Below are 26,851 nucleotides of genomic sequence, written 5' to 3' on the forward strand. Positions count from 1 at the left end.
GCAGAGTTCAGGGTCCATTAATACTCAGTCTTACACAAACAAATGCCCTGTATCAGCCCCATATCAGAAGACATCAAGTATAACTAGATATGTCAGATTAAGAGTGGTGTAAAAAACTGAGGCAAAATGACAAAGGTCCTTGATCTTCTTTTCAGAGTCCCATTGACTAAACCATACTGCAACTTGATCTTTTTTCTTAGGAAACTAGCTAAAAATAGAAATAGCTTGATCTGTCTGTCAGTCACACCTCTGAGTCAACTTCAGTCAAGTCTGAGACTGGATAGGGGCTTCAGTTCCTTTGAGTCTTCTGGAAGTTGGTATTTTCCACAAATGCTGGTAGAAGAGTATAATTTTTAATTAATTTATTGAGGGAAAGACAGGGAAAACAGCAGTCATCCCTGCTGTTTGGCCACAGCTGGCTGGCAAATCAATCGGTCAGTGTGCCTGATGTACCAGATCAGCCATGGCATGTGCTGTCTCTTATTGAGACACAAAGAAACTCAAGTAGGGGACACAAAGTGGATGGAGAATCTGTGATAGACCACATGGAGCATAAGGGTATTTGAGGGCAGGTTGGGGAATCACCATAATTTCACAGGGAGGAACTGAGGAAGTGGGATGACATGGGCAAATGAGTTTAGAACAGGCTCTTAAGAGAGGGATGGAAAGAAAATGAGTTTGTTGAGGTTGGTATCTGTAGAGGATATGGGACAAAATTCCAGATAAAATGGGATTTTGTTTATTGCTGTGCATGGAACAAATCTTTTCTTTGGGTGTAAAGCAGCATGCCATGAAAAGAAAATCACATTCCAATCCTTGAACTGGATCATGACAGAAACAAAGTAGAGATGACCCCACAAGGAATCTCCTAGGCCTGAGTTTCAGTTTACAGGGACAGGAGTTATCTAGACATCATGTCATCTAGAACCTGGAAGTGACTGGGCCTGAATGTACACATTGCTGGAACTAGCAGTGAACAAAGATACCCACGATACTGAGTCCCAGCTACAGCCTGTGATGAAAAAAATGCTTGTCAAACTGGAAGCATTTAATAAGTGTGGTGACTTTGTTACCCTGATAGAGTATTAGGATATTTATTCTTGGCTCCAAGTCACCTAGGACAGAATAAGCTGGACATGACTGCGTTTTGGCATTGCCACAAAGCACCGCCTGTATTCTTTGTCTGAGATCTGAATTAAGTTCTCTCGTTTCAAATGCTGTTCACAACCAGCAGCTGTAATCCCAGAGTATCAGTTCACAAATGGGAAAAAATACTAGATAATACAGGATGTGTTATCTTCTGGGAGCTGGAGCAGTATATGAGATATATTGCATTGGTTTCGCTTCTAATTTTGGCTTTTTTTATTTGTACATAGACATCAGCTGAAATTCTGGCTTTGGTGAATCAAATGGGAGATTTGGTTGTTGACTGTAATAGAGAATTTCACGTGGAATATCACTGCATATATTTGAGACGTGCTTCCTCTAGCCATATGCATTTACAATTGCATCACACACCGAATGAAGGTGGAAAGGTAGGAGACCAATTTTCTTGTTTCACTTTGGCTTTTTTCTGTTCCAAATGTCCAACACATCCACCTTAATACTCCATCATCATGGAAAACGTGAATGGCAGAGTCCATGTCAATCATATTCAATCCAGCATAACTAAAAGACTGTTACAGTCTCATTTAAACACAAAATGCAACCTTGAAATGAATAGGCTAGTATCTGTGTCTAGCTAAGGCATAAACTATGGTCCTGATGCTCCTGTGCCCAGGGTGAGAATTTTGTCAGACCACTCTGTAGTTTTTTCCAGCCCAGAAACCTTGGTTCCTTTGCCAAGAAAACAAGTCCTAATGTAGCGGAGCTTATATACATGAAAATCTCATGCTGTTCTGAAGCTGAGATACAGAGATGGGCCCAGAAGGCTGGTGTTACCATCATATTCCCAAATAAATGCATATGGGGATACAAGAAGGTAAAGCACAGCCTGGTGTGCTGCAATGTGTACTATTCATTTTCATTTGAACATTAACATAAGGTGCTGTGGCAGCAAATTTATATCTGTCATCATCTGGAGTAAAGATCAATGAGTGTGTACTTACAATATGTCCCGAGCGCAGCGCGCTGTGGGGTGTGCAATAAAGGCAATGTGATAGGGAGCCAACTCTGCGACAAAACACAACAGATGCACCTCTATTCACAGCAACATCATCTGAATGCTTAGGACAAGAATAGAAAAAGAGTATTGGACAGACCCTCAACTTGCATTCATCAGCGTAGTTCCCTTAACTTTAATTCTTACTAGTTGAGTTTGGCCCGTGTCTATTTGAAATGTGGATCCATTCACATTACTCACACAGGAATCTGGCCAGAGTATATTGCAACACCAGGGCGAGCAAGGGGTCATGTAAAATAGAAGTACCATTGCTAGTTAACGTGTCTTGGTAGTCACCCCAGGAGCCTTCTCACAGTGACAGATTGCTCTGTTACAACCACACAGGCAAACGCTCCATCATTAACTCACTTTAAAAAAAGCTGCCTTAACTGTGAAACTAAAAGACTCCAACTTTTCCTTTTGCTGTAGCTCCCCCAGGCAATGAAGGAATTTGCGATGTGTGTCAATGAGACATTTGAAATCTCACACATTTAAATCGTCCCGACTTCAACAGCATTTTAAATACACTGAAACCAGCAGCATTTCTAAATTCAAACACTTACCAGTTTCCTTCCCACAAGCTTGCTCCTACGAGCCTCAAAGGCAGTAGAAAATGTTATTATGCGAACAAAGTGTCTCTCTGTAACTGAATTAAATATAAATCCATTAAAAAGAGAGATAGATAATACAATAATTAATACTTTGTACTACTCTATTACCTTTCTATTGCAGACTAAAGGTATTAATTCAGCCTTAGCCCACCATTTCTCTTCCCATTTTATAAATAGAAAAATTGAGGCACAAAGGGTAAAAGTGATTTAACTGAAAGCACAAGGCAAATCAGTATCAGGGCAGGCATAAAATCCTGGAAATCTGGTTCTTAGTGCTGCATCCACTGTTCTGGCACCAACCTTACCACAAAGCAAAGATACAACAGAAAAAAGGTGCCACCAACAGTGCTATCTGAAAATGGAAATACAAATGACTACAATGAAAAACAACAGTGAATCCTCAGTCCCCAAATCTCAGCCTCAGAAAGATGTATGGCTCTGTGGAAAGAAATCTCTCTTGAAACAAGCACCGTGGCCATTATTTCAAGCAAGCTACCGCATGCATCCAGTGGTTGGCAAATCACAATAACTTCACTGCATCATGTGTGGTATTTCTCAGTGTACATGAAGAAAATCTCATAATCCTATCCTCCAGTCTTTCACCATGCAGGTCGGTGAGGAGTTCCCATTAAGTGCAGCAGTGTGAGACTGCAATTAAGCAGCGATTAAGAGTCACGCAATGCAGCTCACTGGAGGGATGAGCTGTGTTCTGGCTAACACGATCGGCAAACAAACTCTTTTGAAGTGCCTAGACATACCGTGTTAGAAAAAGTACCCAGCGCAAGGAATTACTTTTCTGCCCTCATGCAGACATAAATCCAGGCTTCACTCAGCCCTGTAGATGGATGGACCTGTTTATCCTCCAGAGGGATTTTACATGGCACCAGCAGGCTGCCCACAATGCAAAATCAGGCCTTTAATGATTGCTTGTGAGAACTCAGAACGACAAAGCATTTCATTAATCGTCCATTCCTAATCAGTCTCTTAATAGATCTATAAATGAATAAATACCCTAAGGAAATTGCTACTTTAAAAAAGGAAGAAATTGGGTACTACTTTGAATATTGGCAGACACAAGAGTTGCCTTTTAACTCTGGAGTCATTCAACTTTTGTTGGAGTGTTACATAAAAGCTTTTAATTTACCGAGTACCTTTTTGTGAGTCGAGGGGATCATTTGTGACTAATGAAGAGCAAAGAACATTTTAATAATAGTGACAACTGGCTTTGATATTAATATTGTCTCCAAAAAAATCTCTTTTGAAGTCTCTGAGATTATGAAAACCCTTTATATTTTATCCAACCGTGTTAATAAAATTGCTTTGCCTACATAATGCTCTCTCCAAAGCGAAAGTAATTTTCCCCCATTTAGTTCCCTGTGCTATCCTTTGGATATTTTTATATAAATTTTTTCTCACTTGTCATTTTTCTGTGCATCAACATTTCTAATTTTTTTATTAGTTTTCAGAAATCATATTTAAATGAAAACCCTAGTGTAATGCTCTATTTCTTACAAGAACTTGAACATATTTCATATCTTTAAAAATGGAAGCCTTTTTGCATGTCATAGATATTTCTTGGGACCTTTTTAGCAGGGAAGTAGGACTATGTTTATGTTCCCTCAGTGTTTCTTAGAATTTCTGAAGTCTATTAAAGGATCAGAAAAAACAGGTTACCCAATAACAATACTGTTAGGTGAAGATCCCTTCACATGTTTACATAGGCTAGAAAATTTAGCTGATATGCAGAAATACCTAAATTTAAAATGCTGCTGAAAATGGCATTATCCATTTAAACAAGACACCTTCCCTTGAAATGCTCTGCTACTCCAACTGGATTTGCTCTGGGGATAGGAACAAAACCCCAAATTAATACAGGGCCTTTATCCTTCTAAGGAGATAGCACACTGTCCCTGTGTGCTAAGGGACATGGTATTTCCACACTCAGTCATAAGCTTTGTGATTCCTGTCCACTTCTCATTTATTGTTTCCAGTAGGTGAACTGCAAGCCCAGTGTCACAGTTATGGTTTCTTTAAATGCAAGGAATTACATAGTATGATCTTCCTGAATTTTGCCTCCCTAAATTCTTCCTGCATTTCCAACAGGAGCTTATTTTCTCATCTTTTTAATGACAAACTGTTGTGCAGTACCCCATGTCTTTCAGTACATGCCATATTTTCCCCCGAGAGAACTGCATTTAAGTGGTTTACGTGACTTGGGCAGGTGCTTTTCCCTGTAGGAGTGCTGAATGGAAGCCTTCTTCAGGAAGGTATCAGTTTTGTAGAAATTATGACAGAAGAGAAGGAAAACATTAATCTAATTCTGTTCTAGGTCTGTTGTTCTATGCCATATAGATGTTTCTTATATATAACAAACCCTGAGATCATGTCATCTATTCAGGTGGACATGGAGATGACCACAGCTGAGAGTAGGTTACTTCTGTTTTGTTTGTGAGCTCTGCGTCCCTAAAAACTTTATTACATCTTACAGATTTGTTAAAGTCATAGTGAAACAGGACATATTTCTGAACTAATAGACACATCAATATTTAGTTCCACTGAAGGGGATCAGCTACAAATGTCTGATGTGAAAAAAGTGTCTCTAGAAAGTGGTGAAAACAATATAATGGACCCAGTTCCTCTTGGGTCTAAACTCTATCTTCACTTAGTCTTTCATTTTTGAAATGAAACACTACTCAATTTTCCCATAGTTTTCAGAGAGGGTTACAAGTTAAAGCAATACACTTGCTTAAGAATCTTGTTGAATCAGGACTGCATATGATGTATTGCAGGTCATGAATCATTTGAAGCATAAACCAGAAAAATTTCTTTTTCTTCAGTTTCTTTCCTACTGCCCATGATGTATTCCCTCCAGCTCTTCCTTAATTAGGGAAGTTAAGACCAGTAATTCATCTCTAGTTGTTTCCTCCAAGCAGCAGCAGCAGTAGGGGCATTAGCATAGACCGAGCTCCAGACATTTTGCCATGTGCTCTAACCCTACTGAGTAGGTTCCCATCAGTCCCAAAAAGCAATGCTATTGCTTTTGGTACCTTTTCCAAAGAACAAACAACAACAGATAGCAGTCTACTCAGGAGGCAAACACAGAACAAAACAAGTCTACAGTCTTATGCTGATTTCTGAAGATGCCCTGTGTACTTGATATGTTAAATATGGTCCAGCTGTGTTATACTCAGTGAGAGACAGAAGAGCGTGAACCACCTCTCTCTCTCTCTTCTTGGGAGAGCCCCCCTATAGCACATGTTTGGGGTAGTTCTGACCAATCCAAGTCCAGTTTCCTGTTTTGATTTTAACTATTTTTAGTTACAGGAAAGACTGCAAGCTTTGTACCACCTTTAACTAGAAACTCCAGGCATGTGATAAATATGTGTAATTTGGCACAGAGGGAAATTCGCTAAGGGGTAACTAAACGTAGGCCTGCAGCTAATATTTATGGACAAGTTTCAAACAAAGGGATGATAGGTCTAGACTGCTGACTCAGCCTTCCCTATCTATATAGGGATGCTGTCACTAGAGTAAAGGTAACCAAGAAGGTTATGAGGGGCCACAGAGGCCCCTGTGATCTTCAGGAGCCAAAGTGCCCACAGAGACTCATTCACTTCTACTGCACCTCAAAGTGGGAGGAAGAAAGGACCTTGGTGAGTGTTCATTCAGATGAAGAAACCTTTTATGGGAGTTTCTATAATGCTTCATTTTGAATGACTATGTGGTAACTAGAGCTGGATGACTGTATAATAAGGCTCACTGGCTCTCTGATAGAAACTTTCATAAAGGAAAAAGTTACTGATGAAAGCGAACAGGATTTTGTGTGCGTGTGTTTCTTGTGCAGCTTGAGGTTTCATCTGGATTTCAGTGCCTGTAAAATGAGGGACAACAGGGGAGCAGGCCACAAACCTTAACTCCCTGTGCTCTCTTCCTAAAAGTGAAAGAAGAGCATCAAAGGGAATGAGAGTGACAGACTCTGTAACTGAAAAGCATTGTATATTCTTGCTTTAAGCCACAGCCATGGTTTGCATCACAGAGAAAAGTCTGTCTAATTTAACATTTATGAACTCCTCATTTCTAGGGTGCAGTCTTAAGTGGGCTTGGAAACTTAGGGTGATAGTGCAGAGTTACAGCCATGTTTTTTTATTTGTTTTTTACTTTTGGCAAATTTAGAACTTTCCATTTATGCCCAGGTGTTGGATGCCTCCTTCATTATGGAACCTTTCCCCCTTTTTCCTTAACCTCTCTTCTCTACTCATCAGGCTGAAAAAGTAAAAGCCCTACCATGTCACCAAGTTTATACCAACATTTTTACATGAATACTTCCTTTGTTCATAAAATATACTAAAACATTACAATATACACACGAATGTAGAGAAACCATCAATGAAGTGTGTATAAATTGTTCCCACCAAATGCAAAGGAGAATCTTGCCTAACTCATGTTTCTGCATTCATGTTAAATTAACTTTTGCACAGAGCTCAATAAATGACAAAAGGAAAAAAGAAATGTATGCAAAACTTTTATTATAGTAGATTGGGAACAACATAGCACAGAACTATAATTACTGTATTTGTAGTTCTAAGAAAAAGTATAAGCTAGATTTTCCAAGATTTTAATAATTTTACAGATGTTGAAAGGTGTTTTTGAAATAGCTTTCTAGCATCTTCTTGCTAATCTCATTTTTCAAGTGCTCAGTATGCAATTTGTTATATATATATTTGTATATGTGTGCCCATACTGTAATCATGCCATCTCAGTTATGAGAGCAAATGGGCTCACTTGAGTAAGCGCTCACATTTGCAATGCTATTGTGAACTGGTGTACTGTGAACTTACTAAACTGGTGCTCCACTACTGTGCTCCAGCACCAGGCTTCAGCAATATGGTGTCTTCTTTGAAATGCAAAATGTCTTTTTTGTCTTATACACTAACAAAACAGGAAGTTCAAATACACAAAGCTTTTTAAAATCAGCTGGCAGAATGATTTGAAGGATAGAATTGATGTTAACAGGAAAAACAACAAAGTAAAACCCATGCCTTCGGTTAAGTTCTTGGCGTATGTTTTGGATAGATTCTGTTAGTTTTGATTCTGCCCAGTAAAATCCCCCATTAGTCCTCCCATTAGCTACTGGACTGGCTAAAAGATGATGTTGAAATTCCCCAGGTTTTTCTATATTCTTCAGTAAAAAAAAAGTTCAGCTGTCCACCACAAAGAAATAACAGATTTATATAAGCAAAGAATAAATTAGAGATCACTTTGACAAACGTGAACTTTTCCTATTATTTTTTGGTGGGCTGAAATAATCCAGAACAGGTGAACAGGAAAATGAGAGAATGATTGGAAACCTAGAATACAGGAAATGGGCAAGCATAGTATCTGATTTTTAAACAGGGGAGAATTGCAGATAAAGGAATTCTAGGCCAAATAGATAAGGAGCAACACTCAACCCACCTGTAAGCAAAGGATATAAAAGTGATAAGTAACAACTGACAGATACATCAGACTAAGAATCTGTCAAACCAATCATAGTTCCTTCAACGGCAGGGTAACAGGATTCACGGAATGAAGTAGTTGTGAGTCACCATCAGATTCTGACATGATTTGAAAGATGTTACCATAAATAAACCAAGAAAATGCAGAATGGGCAAGTACTGTAAGCACATCAAGTTAGAAAACTGAATTTAAAAAATAGTTATAATTGTGTTTCTGTTAAACTAGAGCAATACAGAAAAGGAGGAGAGGAGTCATACTTTGACCTGTCCTGGGTTTGGTATTATTCCCCATTTTCAGTAATGAAGGGTGGAATTTAACATATGTAATAATTTTTGTGTACTATACCCAACTGGGATGAGTTGCAAGCACCTTGGAGGGCAGGATTAGAATTCAAAACAGTCTCAGCAAATTAGAATCAGAGCCTGGAAAAATAAGAGACCATTTAATAAAACCCAGATCAAGGTGCTATGCTTATTTTGATTCTTCCTGACCAAACTCATGACTTCTGCACAAATAAAAGATGAGGGAGGGCCGCCTACACAGCAGTTTTGCCAGAAATGGTTTTGGGGTTATAAGGGATAATAACCTGTACATAAATCAATAATTTTAACCACTTGTACTAGGATGTATAAAATGAAGTGTCACATATAAATCACGGCAAGTAATCTTTTCAATCTTCTGGTAAAGCCCTCAACTCTCATCTCCTGTTCAGGTTACTACATTTTAAGAGAGATGTGAAGAAAGCAGAGGCAGTCCGTAGGAAAGTGACAAAAATGATCAAAGACTTATAGCAAAATGTCTTATACGCAAAATTTGAGAGGGCTTGTTTAGTCTGAAGATCAGAAAACTGAAGGGAGATGTAATAACAGTTTTCAAATTAGTTGATTCCTGTGAAGTGAATGGCAATAAGTAAAATTCAATGTATAGTGAAGGTAGAAGGGGAAGGATGGCAAGGGGTGTTACGTGGAATATCAGGGTCCCTTTCTGTCTATGATTTTCCAACTCCTCTCAGAAGAACAAAAGAATTTCCTCCCCCTTCCTACCTCTGTCCTTTCTAAATTAAAATTATTCAGTAGATTTAAGTTCTGGAGCATAATTCAGTATTGAGGCAAATGTTAAATCTAAAACTTTCCAAAAAACACAGTCTGGTCTCTGTTCAGTAAAGATTTAAGCATATGACTAAATTTAAGCCATTCAAGCAGTTTAACTACTCCAGTGATTGAAGTTGGGTGCTGTTTGTTGCATATATCTGAACTTAATCTGAGTTTAGACTAATATATGTGTACTTTGCCAATTTAGTTCCTCTATTGCTTAGGAATTTATACATATTTAAATAGAAAATTGGTACAGATGAACAAAGATCTCAAATTTCTGAATGTATACATTTATAGACCTTCATCTCTTCCCCTCTTTCCCTCACCAGCAGGGGGTCTATACATTAAGAATTTGTGTTCTGACCTTATAGTTTGAAAGGTATTGAGTGCTTTAGCCTCCAGTATTGAAACTATTCGATGTCTGTTGCTGACTCAGATGGAAACAAGGTTAAGCCTGTAAATAGTAACATTATTGAAAATCACTTTTTTAACTGCAATTTCCTGACTAACACTGAGGCTCGTTTTATCAAACCTCTCCCCTAAAATCGTGTGTGAGGGCTTGTACACCTGCACAACTATTAACACACTGCTGGGAAAGCAGTCAGCTTTGCCCACATTTTTGGGAGGACACTTCCGAACATGTAGCTATTAAAATAGTAATTTCTCTGTTACTCTGCAGTCTGGGAAGTGACTGCAGCCCGGACCTACACTGACACTGCTCACCTGTGGAGGCCCACAGTCACAGCTACCTAGGTTTTCTATGGAAATCCACACAAACAAGTCACAGCTGTTAATTCATTTCTCCTTCACTGAGAAGAATGGATGGCTGTAGAAGAATCACTGCATCCCAAGCATTAGGAAATATGTGGAATATCTGTTCCTGTAGAGCTACAGGCAAGCTGATGGCCAAAAGGTGGCATCTGATCATAGACCGTGAGGAGCTAAACTGTGCAAGTTTGGTGCTTGAGGTGGTAGTTAGGTGCATAAATCCCTTTGTGAATCAAGCCCATAGACAACAGAGAATAAAATTCTAGGAAGCCACTATTAAAACTAACACTTTCTAGTGGATTTTTTTTTAATCTTTAGCTTTGTAAATTTTAATACTAAATTACAATATGTCCTAAATTACAACCGTGGGATAGAAAGAATCTTATTCTCTACCTTGAGGTAAAAGATCATTTTTCTATTTAAAAAATAATGTAAAAAAAATATAATTTGCATGCTTACTTATTTGTTATGATTTTTTTATTTTAATATATTTCTAATGGTTATTCAAAATATTTTGGTTCTTTTTTCCAGCTGAGGACTGTTTTTCAAGCAAAAACACACTGTGATGCTGTCAAACTAGTATAGCGTGAAACCTGTCTATGGCATAAAACCGAAGTATGTATTAATTAAGTAGTAGAAATTGTTGCTCTTTGTCATTTAGGCATAATCATCTTTCCTGCTGAAAAAAATATAGTGATGAAAAATGAAGGTCAAATCCTCATCTGATATGAATCAGTTTTGTTTCAGTTGTTCCAGAACAGTTACTGGAATTTGGACCTTCTGAAGTCAGTGGCATATTGTCAGTTATCCCTGTGGGAAGCTACTTTTAAGAAGCTCTGGTCTGTGCAACTTAATGTAACGTTATGCAAAGACTCATGTTATACACATATGACCACTCAAAATATGCCTACCAAATAGGAAAAGTCTCTACCAGACTCCACAGCTGTTGATGTAAATTGTGCAGTATAAGGTTCAGGTAAAAACCTGGCTCTTGGGTTCCACCTGCCTGCAGTAGCCCAGCCCAAACTATTACCTTGAAGGGTTGTTTTTAATCAGCTTTGGAAGCAGCTGATTCTGTAGGAAATATCTTGGTGACATGTTGAGGAGAATCAAAAGGTTGAAATGGACACCTCGATATCTGTACAATCTTGTCTATGAGGGAATGACTTCTGATGTTCTACAATGAGTTTACCAGTTCTTCCTGTGCTCACTACTGTCTCTCACAGTCATGCACTTCACAGGCTGAATTTACACAGTGTTTTGCACACATAAACAGATAAAATAGAATAAACATAATAAAGGAATTTGAAGGAATTATTCACAAACAGACACAGAGATCTGCCCTACTTTCATTTTGGTCTACTCTTTATTATTCTGAATTTTCCTCACTGGAGCAGGTGATTCTGGTGGGAAAGAACGTGAGATTTCTTTTCGTTTTAATTCTTTCACTTTTAAAAAAAATTCTGTTGATTGGATCTTTTTCTCCCTTACCTGGTCCAGTAAAACAGCTAAAGTCTGGTACTGAATGTCAGTACATTCAAAAGCTGTTATGAATAACTAGTGGTAGCATTGCACAGTGGATTTCCCAAGGTATTCTGTAATAGAAACAAACATGCTCTGGCAATACAATATTAAGACATACGGCATTTCAGCACTTTCTGTGCTTCCAACAATTAAATTACAGTCTACCCTGTGCTGGGCTATAGGAGGAGGAGCAGAATTCTGTTCCCATACGACTCTGTGGAGCATTAAACCTAGTTATTTTATTAACTAAAGGCTCTCTTGGGAAAGCCAACTGAAATTATCATATCCTCTCACACACATAATGTAATTAAGGCCCCTATACAAAAAGGTACTTAAGCACATGCTTTACTTTAAGCACAAAGGTAGACCTCTTGATTCAATCAGGATTACTGCTGAGTTTAAAATTAAGTGCATGCGTAACTGCTTTGTACTGAGGTTCCTATCACCAGAACAGCTAGAGAGCTATCAGGAGATAAGTTTTGCCTTGTTATCCAGAATTAAAATGGATGAGCTACAATGCTTTTTCCCCTCAAGTTATTCTTGATGCCTACTCAGAACTTTCTGCACAGTGAAACCTGCAGGATCTCTGAGGTCTCATCAAAAAAAAAAAAAAAAAGGATATTTTTGGTTTGCTGTGGATACCACATCTTTATTTCCTTATTTTAGGCATTTGGTTGGGATTTCGTTGATTGCAAAATCATTTAAAGGATATTATATATTATCATTGATTTTCTTAAATTACTTAAATGAACAGCACTGAAAAAGTGTGAGAATAATTCCTCTGGGACTCAACTTCTCAGTACATATATTGTTTTGCATGAGCATTATACAGTCAGCACAAGGTAAGCCTCAGTCATCTAACGTTGCCAGAATTTTACATCTCTGACCTGTGAGACTGGAAGTGGGACTATCCCCCGGATTACTTCTGTGTCTATAAGCAGTGGTGTAGCATTACTGCTCCAAATGAGAACTTCAGTCATGCCTTAGTATTTCTAGATTGAAAACCTCAAATCAGGACTAAAGAAGACAAAAGGTGTTGAGTAGCTGCTCTAAGTTACCTGTTCTGGATTTGAACTGTTCTAGTGCAATGATGAAAAGACCTATAATGTAATGCTGGCATCCTCAACCACGCTTTTATACTCAGGTAGCAGTGTACAAGAATACACACCTACGCTCTCCTACCACATACACATAGACCCAGATGCTCCAAACTTGTGAGGTTCTTGCAGCTGTGTTGGGGTTGGCATTTCTTTGGCAGTGTTGCTTTGACAAATTCAGGAAAATGAAGTAACTCATGATCTTAAGTTCCTTAGCAAGTTTCTTTAATATTTTTTTTTAATAAGATCATGGTACACCTGCTGAGAAAAGAGACGAGAGGACAGAAAGGCCAACAGACTGTGGCTGCTCCATGCTAAATACGAAAGCTCTGGAGATCAATTTAACATTTGCTAGATATTGCTTTTTATATTTGTGGCTTTCAAATGCCACGAAACGCCTGTGTTACAGGCATTTCCTTGCACTACAAACTTGGAGTAGCCAGAGGGAGTGTGTGTCACCCCTCACTCCCCTCCTGAACACAACTGTTAACTGTTTGACGTGTAATGGAAGTATTCCCATTCTCTGGTCATTCTCTGCTGGGTACCAGAAATTTGCACCCAGTCAAATCTCCTGATGGTGGTGAGCCAAGGATGCTGCTGATCATGTTTCACTTTCCCTTTAGACAAATCTTTGTTTATCTGGGTTGTCAGAACCCTATCATTCCCAAGCACTAATTTCAGATAGAAAATGTTGAACAACCAACCACATGCATTATCTTCTGTGCTTTTACATCCACCTGCTTCTTCCCCCTTTACTCTTCCGTTCAGTCCTAAATGCATCTTTTCCTCATACTCTCCTGGCTATCAAATGTATCTTATACTTCAACTGAAGGAGAAAATCCCTTAAGCCACGATGCCACATGTTCCATGCAATTAAATGGAATTTGGCCTGTGTTAATCTAGGTGTGCTATATTGTATGCACCTGGGGGGTGTGTGTGTGGATGTGCCATATTGAGAAACCATACATTACTTATCTCTGAGCTGTAGCACAGAGAAATAAGCAGCCATATGGCAAATGAACTTCGTTTTTTATTGCTTGGTTTTATTTGTTTCGAAATAGCGCAGTGCCACAAATCCAGAATATTAACAATGCTCCATCTGGAAAGTGGAAGGTTTTGCTGCTTTGCCATCCCAGCATGTTAGCTTTCTTGAAAACTTCTTTTGCTCTCCCCGCCTCCCTGCCTCGCACCTCAGGGATTTGCCGTAGCCAGGGAGGTCAGTGAGAACAGAACATCTTTCTTTTGTCTTTTCAGGGCTCATTAAAAACTCAGATGCACAAAGCAATGTGTCAGATATGTAATAAAGGAAATCAAGTTAGAGATATAGCTTGACAATTTCTTTACTCCGTGATTTCTCTTCCTGTTGAAAGAGAGTGGAGTCATTTCTCGTTCTGCCATTCTTTGGCTGAAAGAGCTGTTGGAGAAAGTCAGTGACCAGTTCTATGCCTTTGTTATTACAATATAAAATGGAGGTAATTCATACTACTATAAATAAAAAGCAGTGATTATTACAGTATGCAACTATCATTTCTCATTATTCCTATATTGAAATGCACAGCTATATAACCAGACCTCTAAGGAGCACGTATGTATAATTTAACAAGGTCTAGGTTACCATTCACTTTACTACTGTTTCCTTCTATGTCAAAATAACTTTTTGCCATCTAAATCACTTAAAATAAACTATTCTTGGCCTATATTTGTAACCATTATTACCTCTTAGGGGCACAAAGTCACAGTGTTCATAACCACACAATGATATTCTGATGCACAGCCTGTTTTGCCAAGTTTACAGTCTAACTTCCCTCGTACATAATCAAGTTAACATGTATTAATGATTTACCACCTGTGACAACTAACTATGGGCAAACTCCTAGCCAGTAACAAACATAATTGCTTAATTTTCTGTATGAGAAGTTTAAAGTAGCATTTTTTTAATGTCTATTGGGACAGACAAAAATATGCTCATGGAAACTTGTGAAATTTTATGTTTGAATCATAAGTCAAGAGAAAAGTAGCAGTCTAATTCCCCTTTAAAAATGAGGTATGACCAAGAGGTATAAAAACCAAAGAGGAAGATTGTTTGAAGATACAGATTAGTATTTGCAAGTAAATAGGTTGCTGTGCTTATCAGTTACCATTTGTAAGCAGAGCAGTGGCAACTGGCTGTGTGGCTATGTGACTGGTTCCACATCTGTTGCAAATGGCATGTACAAGGTTAAAAGGACCTTCATGCTCAGTGTTTAAAAGGGCCTGGGACAGGTCAGGAGCCAGCAAACAAGCAGTAACATAGTACAGGACACAAATACAAACATTTGTGTTCGAAAATGCATCTGTCCGTATGCTCGTTGTACAGAACTGGACACATTACCTAAGTTCAGATCCCGTTTCTCAACTTGAAGATAATTATCTTTTCCTTTTATTCTTCTGTCCTTATCTCTTTTCTCCTCTTTCCCTCAAATGGAACTTGCCATTGCTTTCAGGTTTCAGGAAGAAAAATTTTACAGTTATGTGTATTTACACGTGATCATATTTTCAGTGTCTTCAGCCCTTTTCATCCTTCCTCAAGCAACCAGAGGTGTGAGTGAGTATATTAAAAACTTCTACAATCATGAACAATGCAGTTCTAATTATAGGAAAGTGTCATACTGTAGTCAATCTCTCAGCAGTTCTAATTATAAGACATCATCAGATAAAATTAATAAATAATGAAAGTTAATTTAGAAGAAGTTCTGCAAAAAATGTAAATGACATTTTTACATACAAGTAGAATTTGTAGTTAAACTGAAAAACGTCATACAATAACTTCATAGTTGCATGCACAAGTCTGTGAATTCTTTGCTTTGATCTTTTTCCTCAGATGCACTGGCGGATCATGTAGGCTGTCAAATGGACATGCTAATTATCCATTTACAAAATTTCCTGTGCTTAGTAACAGATATAAATTCAAATGAAACTGTACCACTATCTATTCTAGATGTGGACAGCAGTGCTTTGTCCTCTACCTCTGTACTCATTCTTCTTGTTCAACTGTTGACCATTTCACCTCTCTATATTTTAAGACCCACGTACCTTAACCATACAAAAGAGACTTAAAGTCTTTTCATGATGAAAGCAGACCATTATAAAACACAAATTATTATGAGTTTCATTTACGTCTCATCCAAACTTAAGTGGCTTGCTTTATTCTTGGCTTCTTGTCCTCTCCCAAAATCAACATGTATTGTTTTATTCTCTGACTCTGTAATGCTATTATGAAAGACAAAGCATCTAATAGACAAGGTTCTTCTCTGATGCCTGCTTAATTTGGTAATTATTTCATTTACTTTTTACAGAGTTTTCCCCCTACCTAAACCACCTGCTAGAAGGGAAAGGTAAGATGTTCAAAAGTGACTAATGCTCTGGGGAGTCTGGAATTTTAGCTGTCAAATTTTATTTCCAGTATTTCCTGGAAGTCAGGCTCCTTTATTTATTTGGTGGCACTCAAAGTTAGTATTCATTTTCAAACTTCTGGTCAAACGGACAAAACATATCCCTATTTATAAATCAGTGTTGAACAGGAGTTTTGCCTTTGATTTTCACAGAAACAGGCTTCAAAACCACATTTCACTTATAAAGGACACAAGACTTCAAGCTGCCAAAATTCCTTAGCTTCAGTTTACTGGGGCTTTTTCTGGGATCCATACTCATACTATTACCGTTGTCAGCAGCACGAGATATGAGCTTGGAGTTGATCACAGCCTCAGAAGAAGTTTTTAATGGTTTAATACCAAAGCATTAAATGAAAGGAATTTGTTCCATATTTTTCTCCTTAAAAGTGATGAAAGGAATAATGGTGAAACAGTGGGCAAAAAAATTCAAAATACGGCCTTGTCTTCACTGCTTAACAATGGACAGCCTTGAAAAATATGTGCCTGTTTAATAACTTTTTCTGAATTTGGTGCTGTTTGTCACTGAGAATTCCCATGCTAATGAGAGTGAAATGGAATAACCATGAGAAAATAAGCACATTTATCTTCATCTCAATTTTAGCTACTCTTGTGCATTCTTAAAGCTCAGCATCTAAAATCATGACAGATAGACTCTCTGCGACTATTTACTGCTGTTGCCACCTCCATCACCACAGTGAGATCAAAGTGGTCTTTTAGTTTCATGTAAACACTTATCATTCTAACATATTTTACAGAGATAATAAAAGAGACTCCATCACCAGCTTTACTTGGCTCTTCCAGTGCCTTCTCTCTTAAAATCATAACTGGTGTTTCCTGGAGGGATTTTTTTTTTTTCCCCGGCAAGCACCTTTTCTATTCCCACAGCTATCCAATAGCACAACTGCCATGGCACACCCTCCCCTTTCATCCTTACCACAGGATCCAACTCCTTCAAGAATATGACTTTGAATTTAAGGACTTGGTGAACTCACTGGAAAATCTCATCTCTTGTCATGATTGTGAAAAGCATCCCAAATAAGTGACTTAGCAGCGCTGAAAAGGCAAAAACTGAAGAACCTGCTTTTTTTAAATGACATCCATGTTTTCCTGAACAACTCCATGATATCCATGGGACCTAATTTATAGTTTCTGAATACTTTGAACTGACTATAGTAGAAACAGTCAGCAATAAAAAATTAATTCATCATATACATTGGTAATTTGCATTAAAGGTGAAGGATGCCTGACATTGTAAATCAACTGCAAGATTATCAAACATTTTGCTGGGTCTAAATTCATGTATAAACCACAGGGGTGGGGGAGCAGAGTATGGCAAAATAATGGGTTTTTTAATTGAAAAAGTACATATTATCAGATATTTTCACACACAGATTTTCAAGGCTTCAGCCTAGTCATTAACATTATATCTCTTTTGTCAGAGAAGAAACCAAAACAGAGAGATGTAAAATAATCCAGTACGCAAGTTCCAGAATTGGAAAAATATCCCATGTTCTTGAGTTTCAGTCTAATGTTTTATTTACTGTATACTACTGTGTCACATATAGGCTATGCTTCTTGAGATATTTAAATTCACATAAAGCTAACTCCAAAGATTGACTTTTGTGTGCTTCAGGTTATGCTGCTGGAGTTCCACTGTGTATTTTATAGTATAAAATACATCAGATTAGATTCTCCTATACTTTTAAATTAATAGCTTTTCTTAATTTAACTACCTATAAAATTTATGGTTTTACTTACCTTTCTTCCAAGAGTCCTGTGAAAGGGAATCAAAGTTGATAGACTTCCCTGCAAACAAGGGTTGTATTAGTGCAACACTGTAGTATAATTCATTCCTTGTAAGATTGCATTAATGAGTGCTATTGGAAAGACAGATTCGATCTTCATAGGTTTCTAACTCCTGGACATTTCTGTGTGTCCATAGAGTTGTTGAGTATTTTTTTAAGATTGGGTGCTTCATGACAGATTCTAATTCTATCCTTTCAGATACAGTTTTAGTTGTATAACTTGACTTTCACAAATCACCCTATAGGATTTCTTGGCATCAGTCACATGCACAGGTTTTTGCAGGCTAAGGCTGTTAGCTCCAGACTTCTGCCATCAGCTTTACTGAAGCCAAAAAAGGACCAAATACAGTGCAACACAGAGAGGGTTTGGTCTTAGGTTGCCAGCAGACAACAGTTTTAGAGACTACAATTGTCATTCATGAAATTAAGTGTTTAAGAGAAAAAATAGGTTAACTTGATAGAAGACTGAAAAGTAAACAGTAAATTAAAGCAAAATTAAACTTTTGTACTTAGTTTATTTCTTCCTTTCCACTCAGAATAATTTTATATTTCTCCCATCCCCACTGACTGCAAATTAATATTAACGTCTACTTCTTTGTAAGTTTTATAAAATGACTTTAATACACATTATATATCAACTGCAGATATTTTTTCTTCTGCTGTAATAATCATTGAAGAGTAAAGCAATGACATCAAATGCTAACATAGCTGTCAATTTATTTCTTGAGAGTGTGTGTGTACACACGTGTGTGAAATGTAGTTTGTAATCTAAACCTGGCAGGGGGAGCTATTACACTTCGGTAGTATTTGTGAGCCTAACGCTGAGAATTCAAGCCAGATAGTTTGCTACTCCTTGGAAAAATTAAGAGACGGTAAAATCAAGGCAGACGACACCCAAATACACTTTTCTTACCTCATACATCTTCCCTTCCTGTTTCAAAAGGAAGCTTGCTCTCTCTGAATGGGGATTCTCATTTAATTTCTAGTCTTGCGGTTTAGCAAAATTAGAAACGTACTTTCCCAGTGTTGGTTATATTCACATCTGGCCTCAGAGCAGCAGGTAAAAATCTATTCTGTACATTGCTGGTTTATTTAATTTGGCTTAAATAGCTATCGAAAACATAAAGTATTTGGAAGATAGATTTACCTATGTGCCAGGATTAAGCTGTATATGAAAATTAGAAATGGGATTTCATTTAAAGGTATTGGTAAATAATCTGGTCCTTCCAAACATTGGGAAAATTGGAATTTGAACTTTGAGAGTTAGGACTGTTCTGATAATAGTCCCTTGAACATGAATAACTTGGAGGCAAGCTTTGCAGAGTGGATCACTTTTAACATACATGTTATCAATTCATACAGGAATCGATTCTGAATTGCTTAAAAAGATGGAAACCCAGCCCAATTTCCCCAGGGTCACATGTTTTTTATGAGACTGAGAGAAAGTCACAGATTCCAGGATCAGACAAATACTGCTATTTAGAATTTGACTCCTGAACTTCTGTTTTTACTCATATTTTAAACCTTTCATTTTAAAGAGAAATTCAAACAACTACAGAAACAAAAAGTGTTTCATGGATAAGGGAAGGCACGTTTATATACACTGAACAGGAGAATGCTCACTTCTTCACTCCAGAAGCTTAATAAACAAAACTCTTCAGATTCAGATAGGTCCTTCCGGGAAAACACCATGCAAAATCAAAAATATATGAAGACATTCTTTGTTCTTCTTTCCATCAGTCATCTGCAGCCTTTGATTTCTGTTAGGTTCTCTTTTACTAGCCAGTCCTTGCAAAATTAACAATACAGCAGGTTTTGCACATGTGACTGCTCACAAAGACTATTTTTAGGATGTTTCCTCTTTTCTTGTCTTAAATTTATATTGCTGATGTATCTTATGAACAGCATCTGTTTGGAGTGCCTATCAAATGATAGCCAAAATCACAAAAGGAAAAAAACTAGTCCCTTACCACTTATCTTCTTCTTCCTCTTCTCCTCAATTACTTAGGTTTAGCAAAGTGACTGTGTTGGATACCCACTAAAGGTGTAAGTGGATTGAAATTGCAAGACCAAAAATTGAACTGTATCCTGTACACTATTTGTACAGCACTCTTAGAGCAGGACATGGGAAGGACAGCACTGGAAAGCTCTCTCATATGCAGTGTCAGGTGTATTTTCACAACCTCTTAGACTACAGAAACATCCTGCATCCCATATGCATCTGGCAAGAAAATCATGAGATTGGAGCAAATATTGGAGAAAACATGGGTTTGACGTCCTTTTTCTTCACTTCCTCTGTCTTTTTGTCTTAACAGGTAGACATGAATTTGCTCTGCCTATGCTTTAAGCTAGCAGGGCACAAGCAAGCTGCTCTCCAAAAATCTTAATAGTGGACAGCTCGAGCTTTTACACCTCAGCAGGAGATAGTAATGCAGGCTAAGCAGCACTCTGGTTGTGTGGCTTCTGGTTCAGAGCTGGTTTGTGTCCGTCTAATCTGGAGCATGGGAAGAGCTATTCTGTAGCCTGCCATGTGCAGGCAACATTTACAAGCATTTCCTCAAACTTGAGAATGTTACTTTTATTTTAGAAGAAAGCAGAGATCATCACCTAATCCCTTAACCACAGGTGCTGGGACTTTAAGAAGAATAACAAATATCACAACAGTCCCAAAGAAAACAGAGGGAGCTGGCATTGCTGCTGTTGGCAATTTGAATTTGTGAACAAAGTTCAGGCAAACTATTGGTTTCAGTCTCATTTTACATTCAGGGCAGTGTTCATTTTTGAGTATTTCTGTGGTGTGACCTGAATAGTTTTTACTATGCTAGTCAGGACGATTATACCTTTGACGCAAGCTGTAGCCCTTGTGCTTCTACCAGCTCAGTTTTGTTCCCTAAGACTCAGGTAAGAGATCAGTTTTTCCCAGTCACCATAATTAGCACTTGTGTATTACAAACACACAAGCCTCTGTAGACAAATATGACATCTATACAAAGCCTGAAATCTGCATTTTTGCATTCAGATGAGACACACAGATTTTAGACTGTGTGCTCAAAATGCTGTTCTGTTTTCCAGAAACTTTGATTAAAAGGAAAGTTGGGCCTGTGATAAGGACACTAGACCAGGGATGAGGAGAATTTGGTGTTATTCCCAGTTCCATTATTGGCCTGAGTAGTAAATCTATAGAGGTCATTTTATTCCTTGGTACCATCTCTCTAGTCCAATTTTATTCATTTAAAATGTAAATTGGAGATTATTGTTGACTCTGAGACAGGGATGTGCCTCTAGATCTAAACCTAATAAATACAGTAAATTAAGATGTGGATGTGTAAGTGAAGCATTTGTAGAACTGCTTACCAAATATCTATACACAAATGCCCATTTAAATTTGAAATTCTGAGCTTTATTTACAGATATATTTTTTACTGTAAGTCTATGAACTATTTTATTTCTTGTAAACAAGAAGAATAGTGTCCTAGTGCTGTTATTTGGGTGCAAGTTTCCTGCATGCTTGTGATTCTTTGAATAAAATGCTGGCTCAAAAAACATAATCAATACTCATTTCCAGTGAAAATATAAATAATTTGAATCTGCATGCTTCTGTAAAGGGTCCCCGTTGTGCACATTACAACAAAATGCAAAATGTTGTTGACTGGAAAATTATATAAAACAAAGGGCAAGACTGTCAATGGAAGAGCTCAACTGTTTCTGTCATTTAATAGAGAGAAGTAATATTTTCTTAAAAATAAACTTTTTTTTTTAAGCCTGCATATTTCTTGTTCACCTTCCTAGAGAGAAGAAATCCACACCTTTCCCCCACCCCCTTTCAGGCTAACCTTTTAAATTTGGGAGAGGTAGGCAGCTGTAGCTTAAGTGGTTAGTAAGCAGCTGGAGTGCTAGTTGCTGTGTTTTCTTCCTTCACTCTCCAAATTTTTATTTTTTTTTTTAATTTTAATGTTTTGAGTACTCCAAATTTTTTAAATTTCATCTTTTTTATATCTAAATGGGAATGTATTTGCTCAAAAGGGAGAAGATATGAGGTCAAATTTTCAAGAATTGAAGTGACTTAGAAGTGTAAGGCCTCTTGAAGAGCATTTCTCAGAGAAAAAATAAGTTTCCTCTTGGGTTTTGGAGTTGTGATGTTCACGTGGAATGAAAGCGGGGGGGGAATTATGGATGAGGTTGTGAGGGACAGCTGCTAAGACTGAGAGTTGGTTGAAAGTAAGAAATAAGGAAATAATGAGAAAAAAGTGGTATGAGTTCAAAAGAGGACAATTGTTTGTTTGGGGGGGTGTGGTGGTGTGTCACAACGAATTAAATTAAACCTGCTTTATAAGTAAGGGAAATGAGTGCTGCTGACAATATAGTCCCTTTCCAGGGAAGTATATAATTTATCTTCAGTACCTTCAACACCTGAAGTCTGAAGAGTTGGGGTTTAATAAGATCATAAAAGAAGCAACTGTAATATTCAAAATATGAAGTGATTAGGATGGCAACAGGATCGCAGGAAAAGAAAACTCAAGGGAAGGACAGATTCAGACAGCTTTCCAGAGGTACCAATAAGCTTTTTCATATAGAAGCGCTGGCTTTTTTTTTTTCTTCTTCTAATTTGTTGGCAGTTTCCTTGTTAATTTATCTTCTCACTTGAGGCCTCTCCGCTAATAACATATAAACCAAAGTTTCTTGGGAAGGAGTGTCAGCAGCTCAATACGTTTAGCTAATTCTTGTCCTAATCTGTTACGTGCTGTTGCAGTATGCTGTGAAACATGTACCGCAGTCCCCTGTGAGACAATTGCATTTCAGTGATGGTTACAGTGGTGATTATCCACATACTGGGGAGATCTGTGTATTGAGTTTCAGAGTAACATGATAAAATAAATCTTCTTACATCTTTACCACTTTGTCAAAAGTACTTCTAATCAAGCTTCTGAGCAATCATGAGAAAACCTAAACATCCACTTTTTTTATATATATATATTTTTTTTTTTTTTTGTGAGGCCCCAAATCTAAAATTGATTCCCCTTAATAGGGAACCTTCCTACCTTGCGGGAAGGTTAATGATTAGTCTGGGACAAGCAGGGTGTTTGAGAATCAATAGTAACTAATTTACTACTATCAGAAATAAGGAACTTTTCATTGCAGGAAAATAGATGCTCAGTGGCACATTTTAGCATCGCTGCCTCATGTGGGGAGGCCCCAATGTATGGGATGTAAAAGTGAGGCATGTTTGATTGATGATGACTGGGTCGAGTTCATCTGGTGGCTCTCGAAGCTTACAATCTAACTATTATCTCCTGATTAATGTCAGGCATCAAATTCACAGTTTCTAACTATGACCGTCTGTGTCAGACTTATCTGTGCTGTGAGATGCAGGAAGTACTATTGGTCCCATTTAGATTGTATCAGCCTGCAGTGAGAATTACACTGAGGTGATCAACTACTATGCCATCGTTTTAACAGCTCTTGTGGATATTCTGGGTGGGATGTCTAAAAGTTATGCGCCCAAGTTTGAGCAAGTCACCTAAGGCTCCCTTAATAGTCACAGAAATACAATAGATATCTCCAGAGTGTGATTTTTCTGACCTATTTCAGACACCCCCATCTCGGGATAAGATAAGTTGCTCTCTGGAGATGCCTGTTTCTCTCTACTGATAATAAAGGGAACTGAGGGTACCTGCCTCAGACCTTGGGCAGATGGTGCCTAAATTAGAGCAGATGAATCACACCTTTGCTATCATTCAGGAAGAGTAAAACAGGATTAGCCTCTTCATTTGGGTGGCAAGAGGGAAGGAAGAAAAATAAGAATAGGGAATTAATGTACCTCCATATACAATGAAAGAGCTGCAACACTGTCAAATAAAAAGGTGAGTGGTTTATTTCACTTAAGAGTCTGGTTAAGATTTCCAGATCAGCACTAGCTTAATCAGAAGATGAAAAGTAAGGAGCAGCTGAGGGTGTAATTAAAGGCAGAAAAGGTAACAAAAGGCAGAATCCTCCCCAAAGACTTCATTTTCCTCCCAAGGCAACCATCAGTCATGTGAGAAGGGAGCCCCTTAAGCTCTCTAATAATCCAAATCGGTGATTATTATTATTTATGCTTACCTGGTGCTTTTTGTACAAAACTTTCAAACCTCTTCAGAAATGGGGGTCAGTATTATTACCCTCAATATACAGAGGGGAAAGCTGAGGCATAGAGTGGCTATAACTTGTCAGAGATTATATGATGAATAAGTATTGAAGTTGAAATGGGAGTTCAAACATTTACTCCCCATCATCTGACCTACACACTAGCTATTGCTGCTTTTATATCTATCTTCTCTCTCCATTGACAAATGCACAATAAGGACTTGTTCTCAGGGATTTTTAAAGAGTATGTTGGAATGACTCCCAAACTTTTTAGAGGCTCACCTATTTTTTTGTGAAGGCCATGAAAGGAATTCAACTTCTATTGCCAATAGGGGCTGCTAGCTGGAGACAATCTAAGTATAAAATTGACTACTGAGAAAGCAGCGTGGAAATGCTCTAAAGTGCACCTACATTGTATAGAGGGAGAAAAAGTCTCTGAAAGATTATATTTGGGGTTTTCTACTTGCTGATTTCTTCTTTTTTTTTAAATAATTCTAGTCACATTTTGTTAAGTTCCAAGATATGTGTTGGTATTCTTTCCTTTTTGTACTGCAAACTGTTCTGTTAACTGAAGACCTAGGCCTGTTCTCATAGACTTAGGCTAGAGGATGTTTTTAAGGGCAAAATAAATTAAAAGTGGTCCACCACAGGTATCACCAACTCGCTGCAATCAGCACTTGAAAAAATTTTGCAGGCAGCTCCCCTGGTTTTAACAGCCATGTCCCCTATGCCTGCTGGGAGCACAACTAATCAAAATGAGACTGAAAAAAATATTTAAAACCTCATACAAACTTCTACCACTCATGACATAATGGTTCAAATAAGAAATGTGTCTGCATATGCAAGTTTCACTGTCCCAAGAGCAGAGCTCCTGAACTCAGTTAGCATCTATTTGAGATCAGTGGTCAGAGGCATGTTATTCTCTTTTTGTTTACTTTTGCTTCACTGAGTCTGTGGTTCTGAAGGCAATAAGAAGCAAAAGAAAACTGAAGCCAGGGTATATTGTAGCAGCAGAACACTTGTAAGTGTGATTCCTAAAGACCACATCAAGACAAGGTGTGTGAGAGACTGACTGTTGTGCAGCTTGTTCTAGCACTTATACTTTGTTGAAGCTGTATGACGGTACTTAAAGGTACATCTGTAGCTTGAAATTAAATGATGAAGTATGTGTTAGAAACATCAAATCACACTAGAAACATCAAATCTTAATTGAAACATAAATATAATTAGAAGGGCAAGAACTTTTTAAAATAAAATCCAGGAACTGCAGGCACTGCTGTCTCAAAAGAAATAATTTCATTTTAAACTCTAACTATGAAATTTGGTAGAACTGTTAGAAATTTTGGAAGGGAGTCTGTATGAAGTGACACTTACCTGGTGATTGTTTTGGTGAAAGATGATTTTTCTGTGGTAGTTAGTTCTCCATAAATAAAAATGAATGAAATAGCATTTTAAAATTAGAATTTTATGTGGATTCTATGAAGTCTGACAGACTGTGGTCCTGAACCTGAGATGGCATGTGGGCAGCAATGCTACAATAAGATGAATAAAATGACCCTCTCAGAGCACTGGTGACTTCAATTGCACGTACTACAGGCTTAGAGGTCTGTCAATGACCAATTCCACCACGAGATAAGTGAGGGCACCAGGACTTCCGGTTCACCACAAGACAAGCTCTCATGCTCAGTGGTAATATATGGATGGTCTGAGGTCTTGCTGAGATGTTTTGGAGGAAAAGGGCCAGCGTGAACACTTGAATAGATGTCAAACCAAATAAGGTTTTCTTTAAGTCAGAAATAATTCCATTTTTTACAGCTTTTGAAGTCCCTGTTGAGTCACTTTCTAAGCCAATGAACTGAATATCCCCAAATACATTAGTAGAAACAGCATTTTGTGTTCTGATTCTATGAGATCCTGAGTGTCTTTCCACTCCTGTTGAAACCATTAAGCATGTTCAACATTTTTCAGTATTAAGCCTTTTATTTTATTATTTTCTATTTTATTTTTAGCTGGCATTATCTTCATAGAGAGAATTCTTAAAAACATCATAGTTTCCCTTGTGATAGTGAGGAAAACTTTTTTAAAGAGTTTGTTTTTCATTCTAAATTAAACATCAAAATGAGGAAAAAAAAGATCATGTTTTTATTTTTTTAAATAGACAGATGAAAGATTTTGTTATTAATAATTGACATGAAAGCCTTTCGTCTTGAACACTGGTGTATGTAAACCTCAATAAAATCCTAAAAGTGCTTTTGTAGAACAAGAACAGTCACAAAAATCTGAATAAAGCCACCTTTTCAAAGAACACGATGAGAAAGGGGAAAACTCTTAGATGTGCAGAGCAACACATTTTACATTCATGCCCTAGTTATTAGGAAGCTTTGAAGTATTCACTGTTATTGAATACAGTGTATACTGTAATTCATTTACTGCCTTCATGTCGAGCAAAAAAGTTCTAGCCAAAGTGCTTTGGCTATTTTTGTGAGCATGTGAATTTGGATGCAGGGATAAAAATGGTGTTCCAGTCTAAATCTCATGTAGTCCTTAAGGTTTAACTACAGAAATTATCATAGCGAAGCTTACATGAAACTAAAATAATAAACACTGGGAGGTGGGTGGGTCAGGAGATGGACTTTTTTTGTCTTTGGATTATGTTCTCAGTTCTTTATTGCAAAGGATAAAAAAATAACAGTTTACAGTGTGAAGCTAGCTTCCAGGAGATGTTATAAATTGAAGATCCT

Source organism: Ciconia boyciana, chromosome 1 (genome assembly GCF_034638445.1).
Source record: "Ciconia boyciana chromosome 1, ASM3463844v1, whole genome shotgun sequence".
Lineage (NCBI taxonomy): Eukaryota > Metazoa > Chordata > Aves > Ciconiiformes > Ciconiidae > Ciconia > Ciconia boyciana.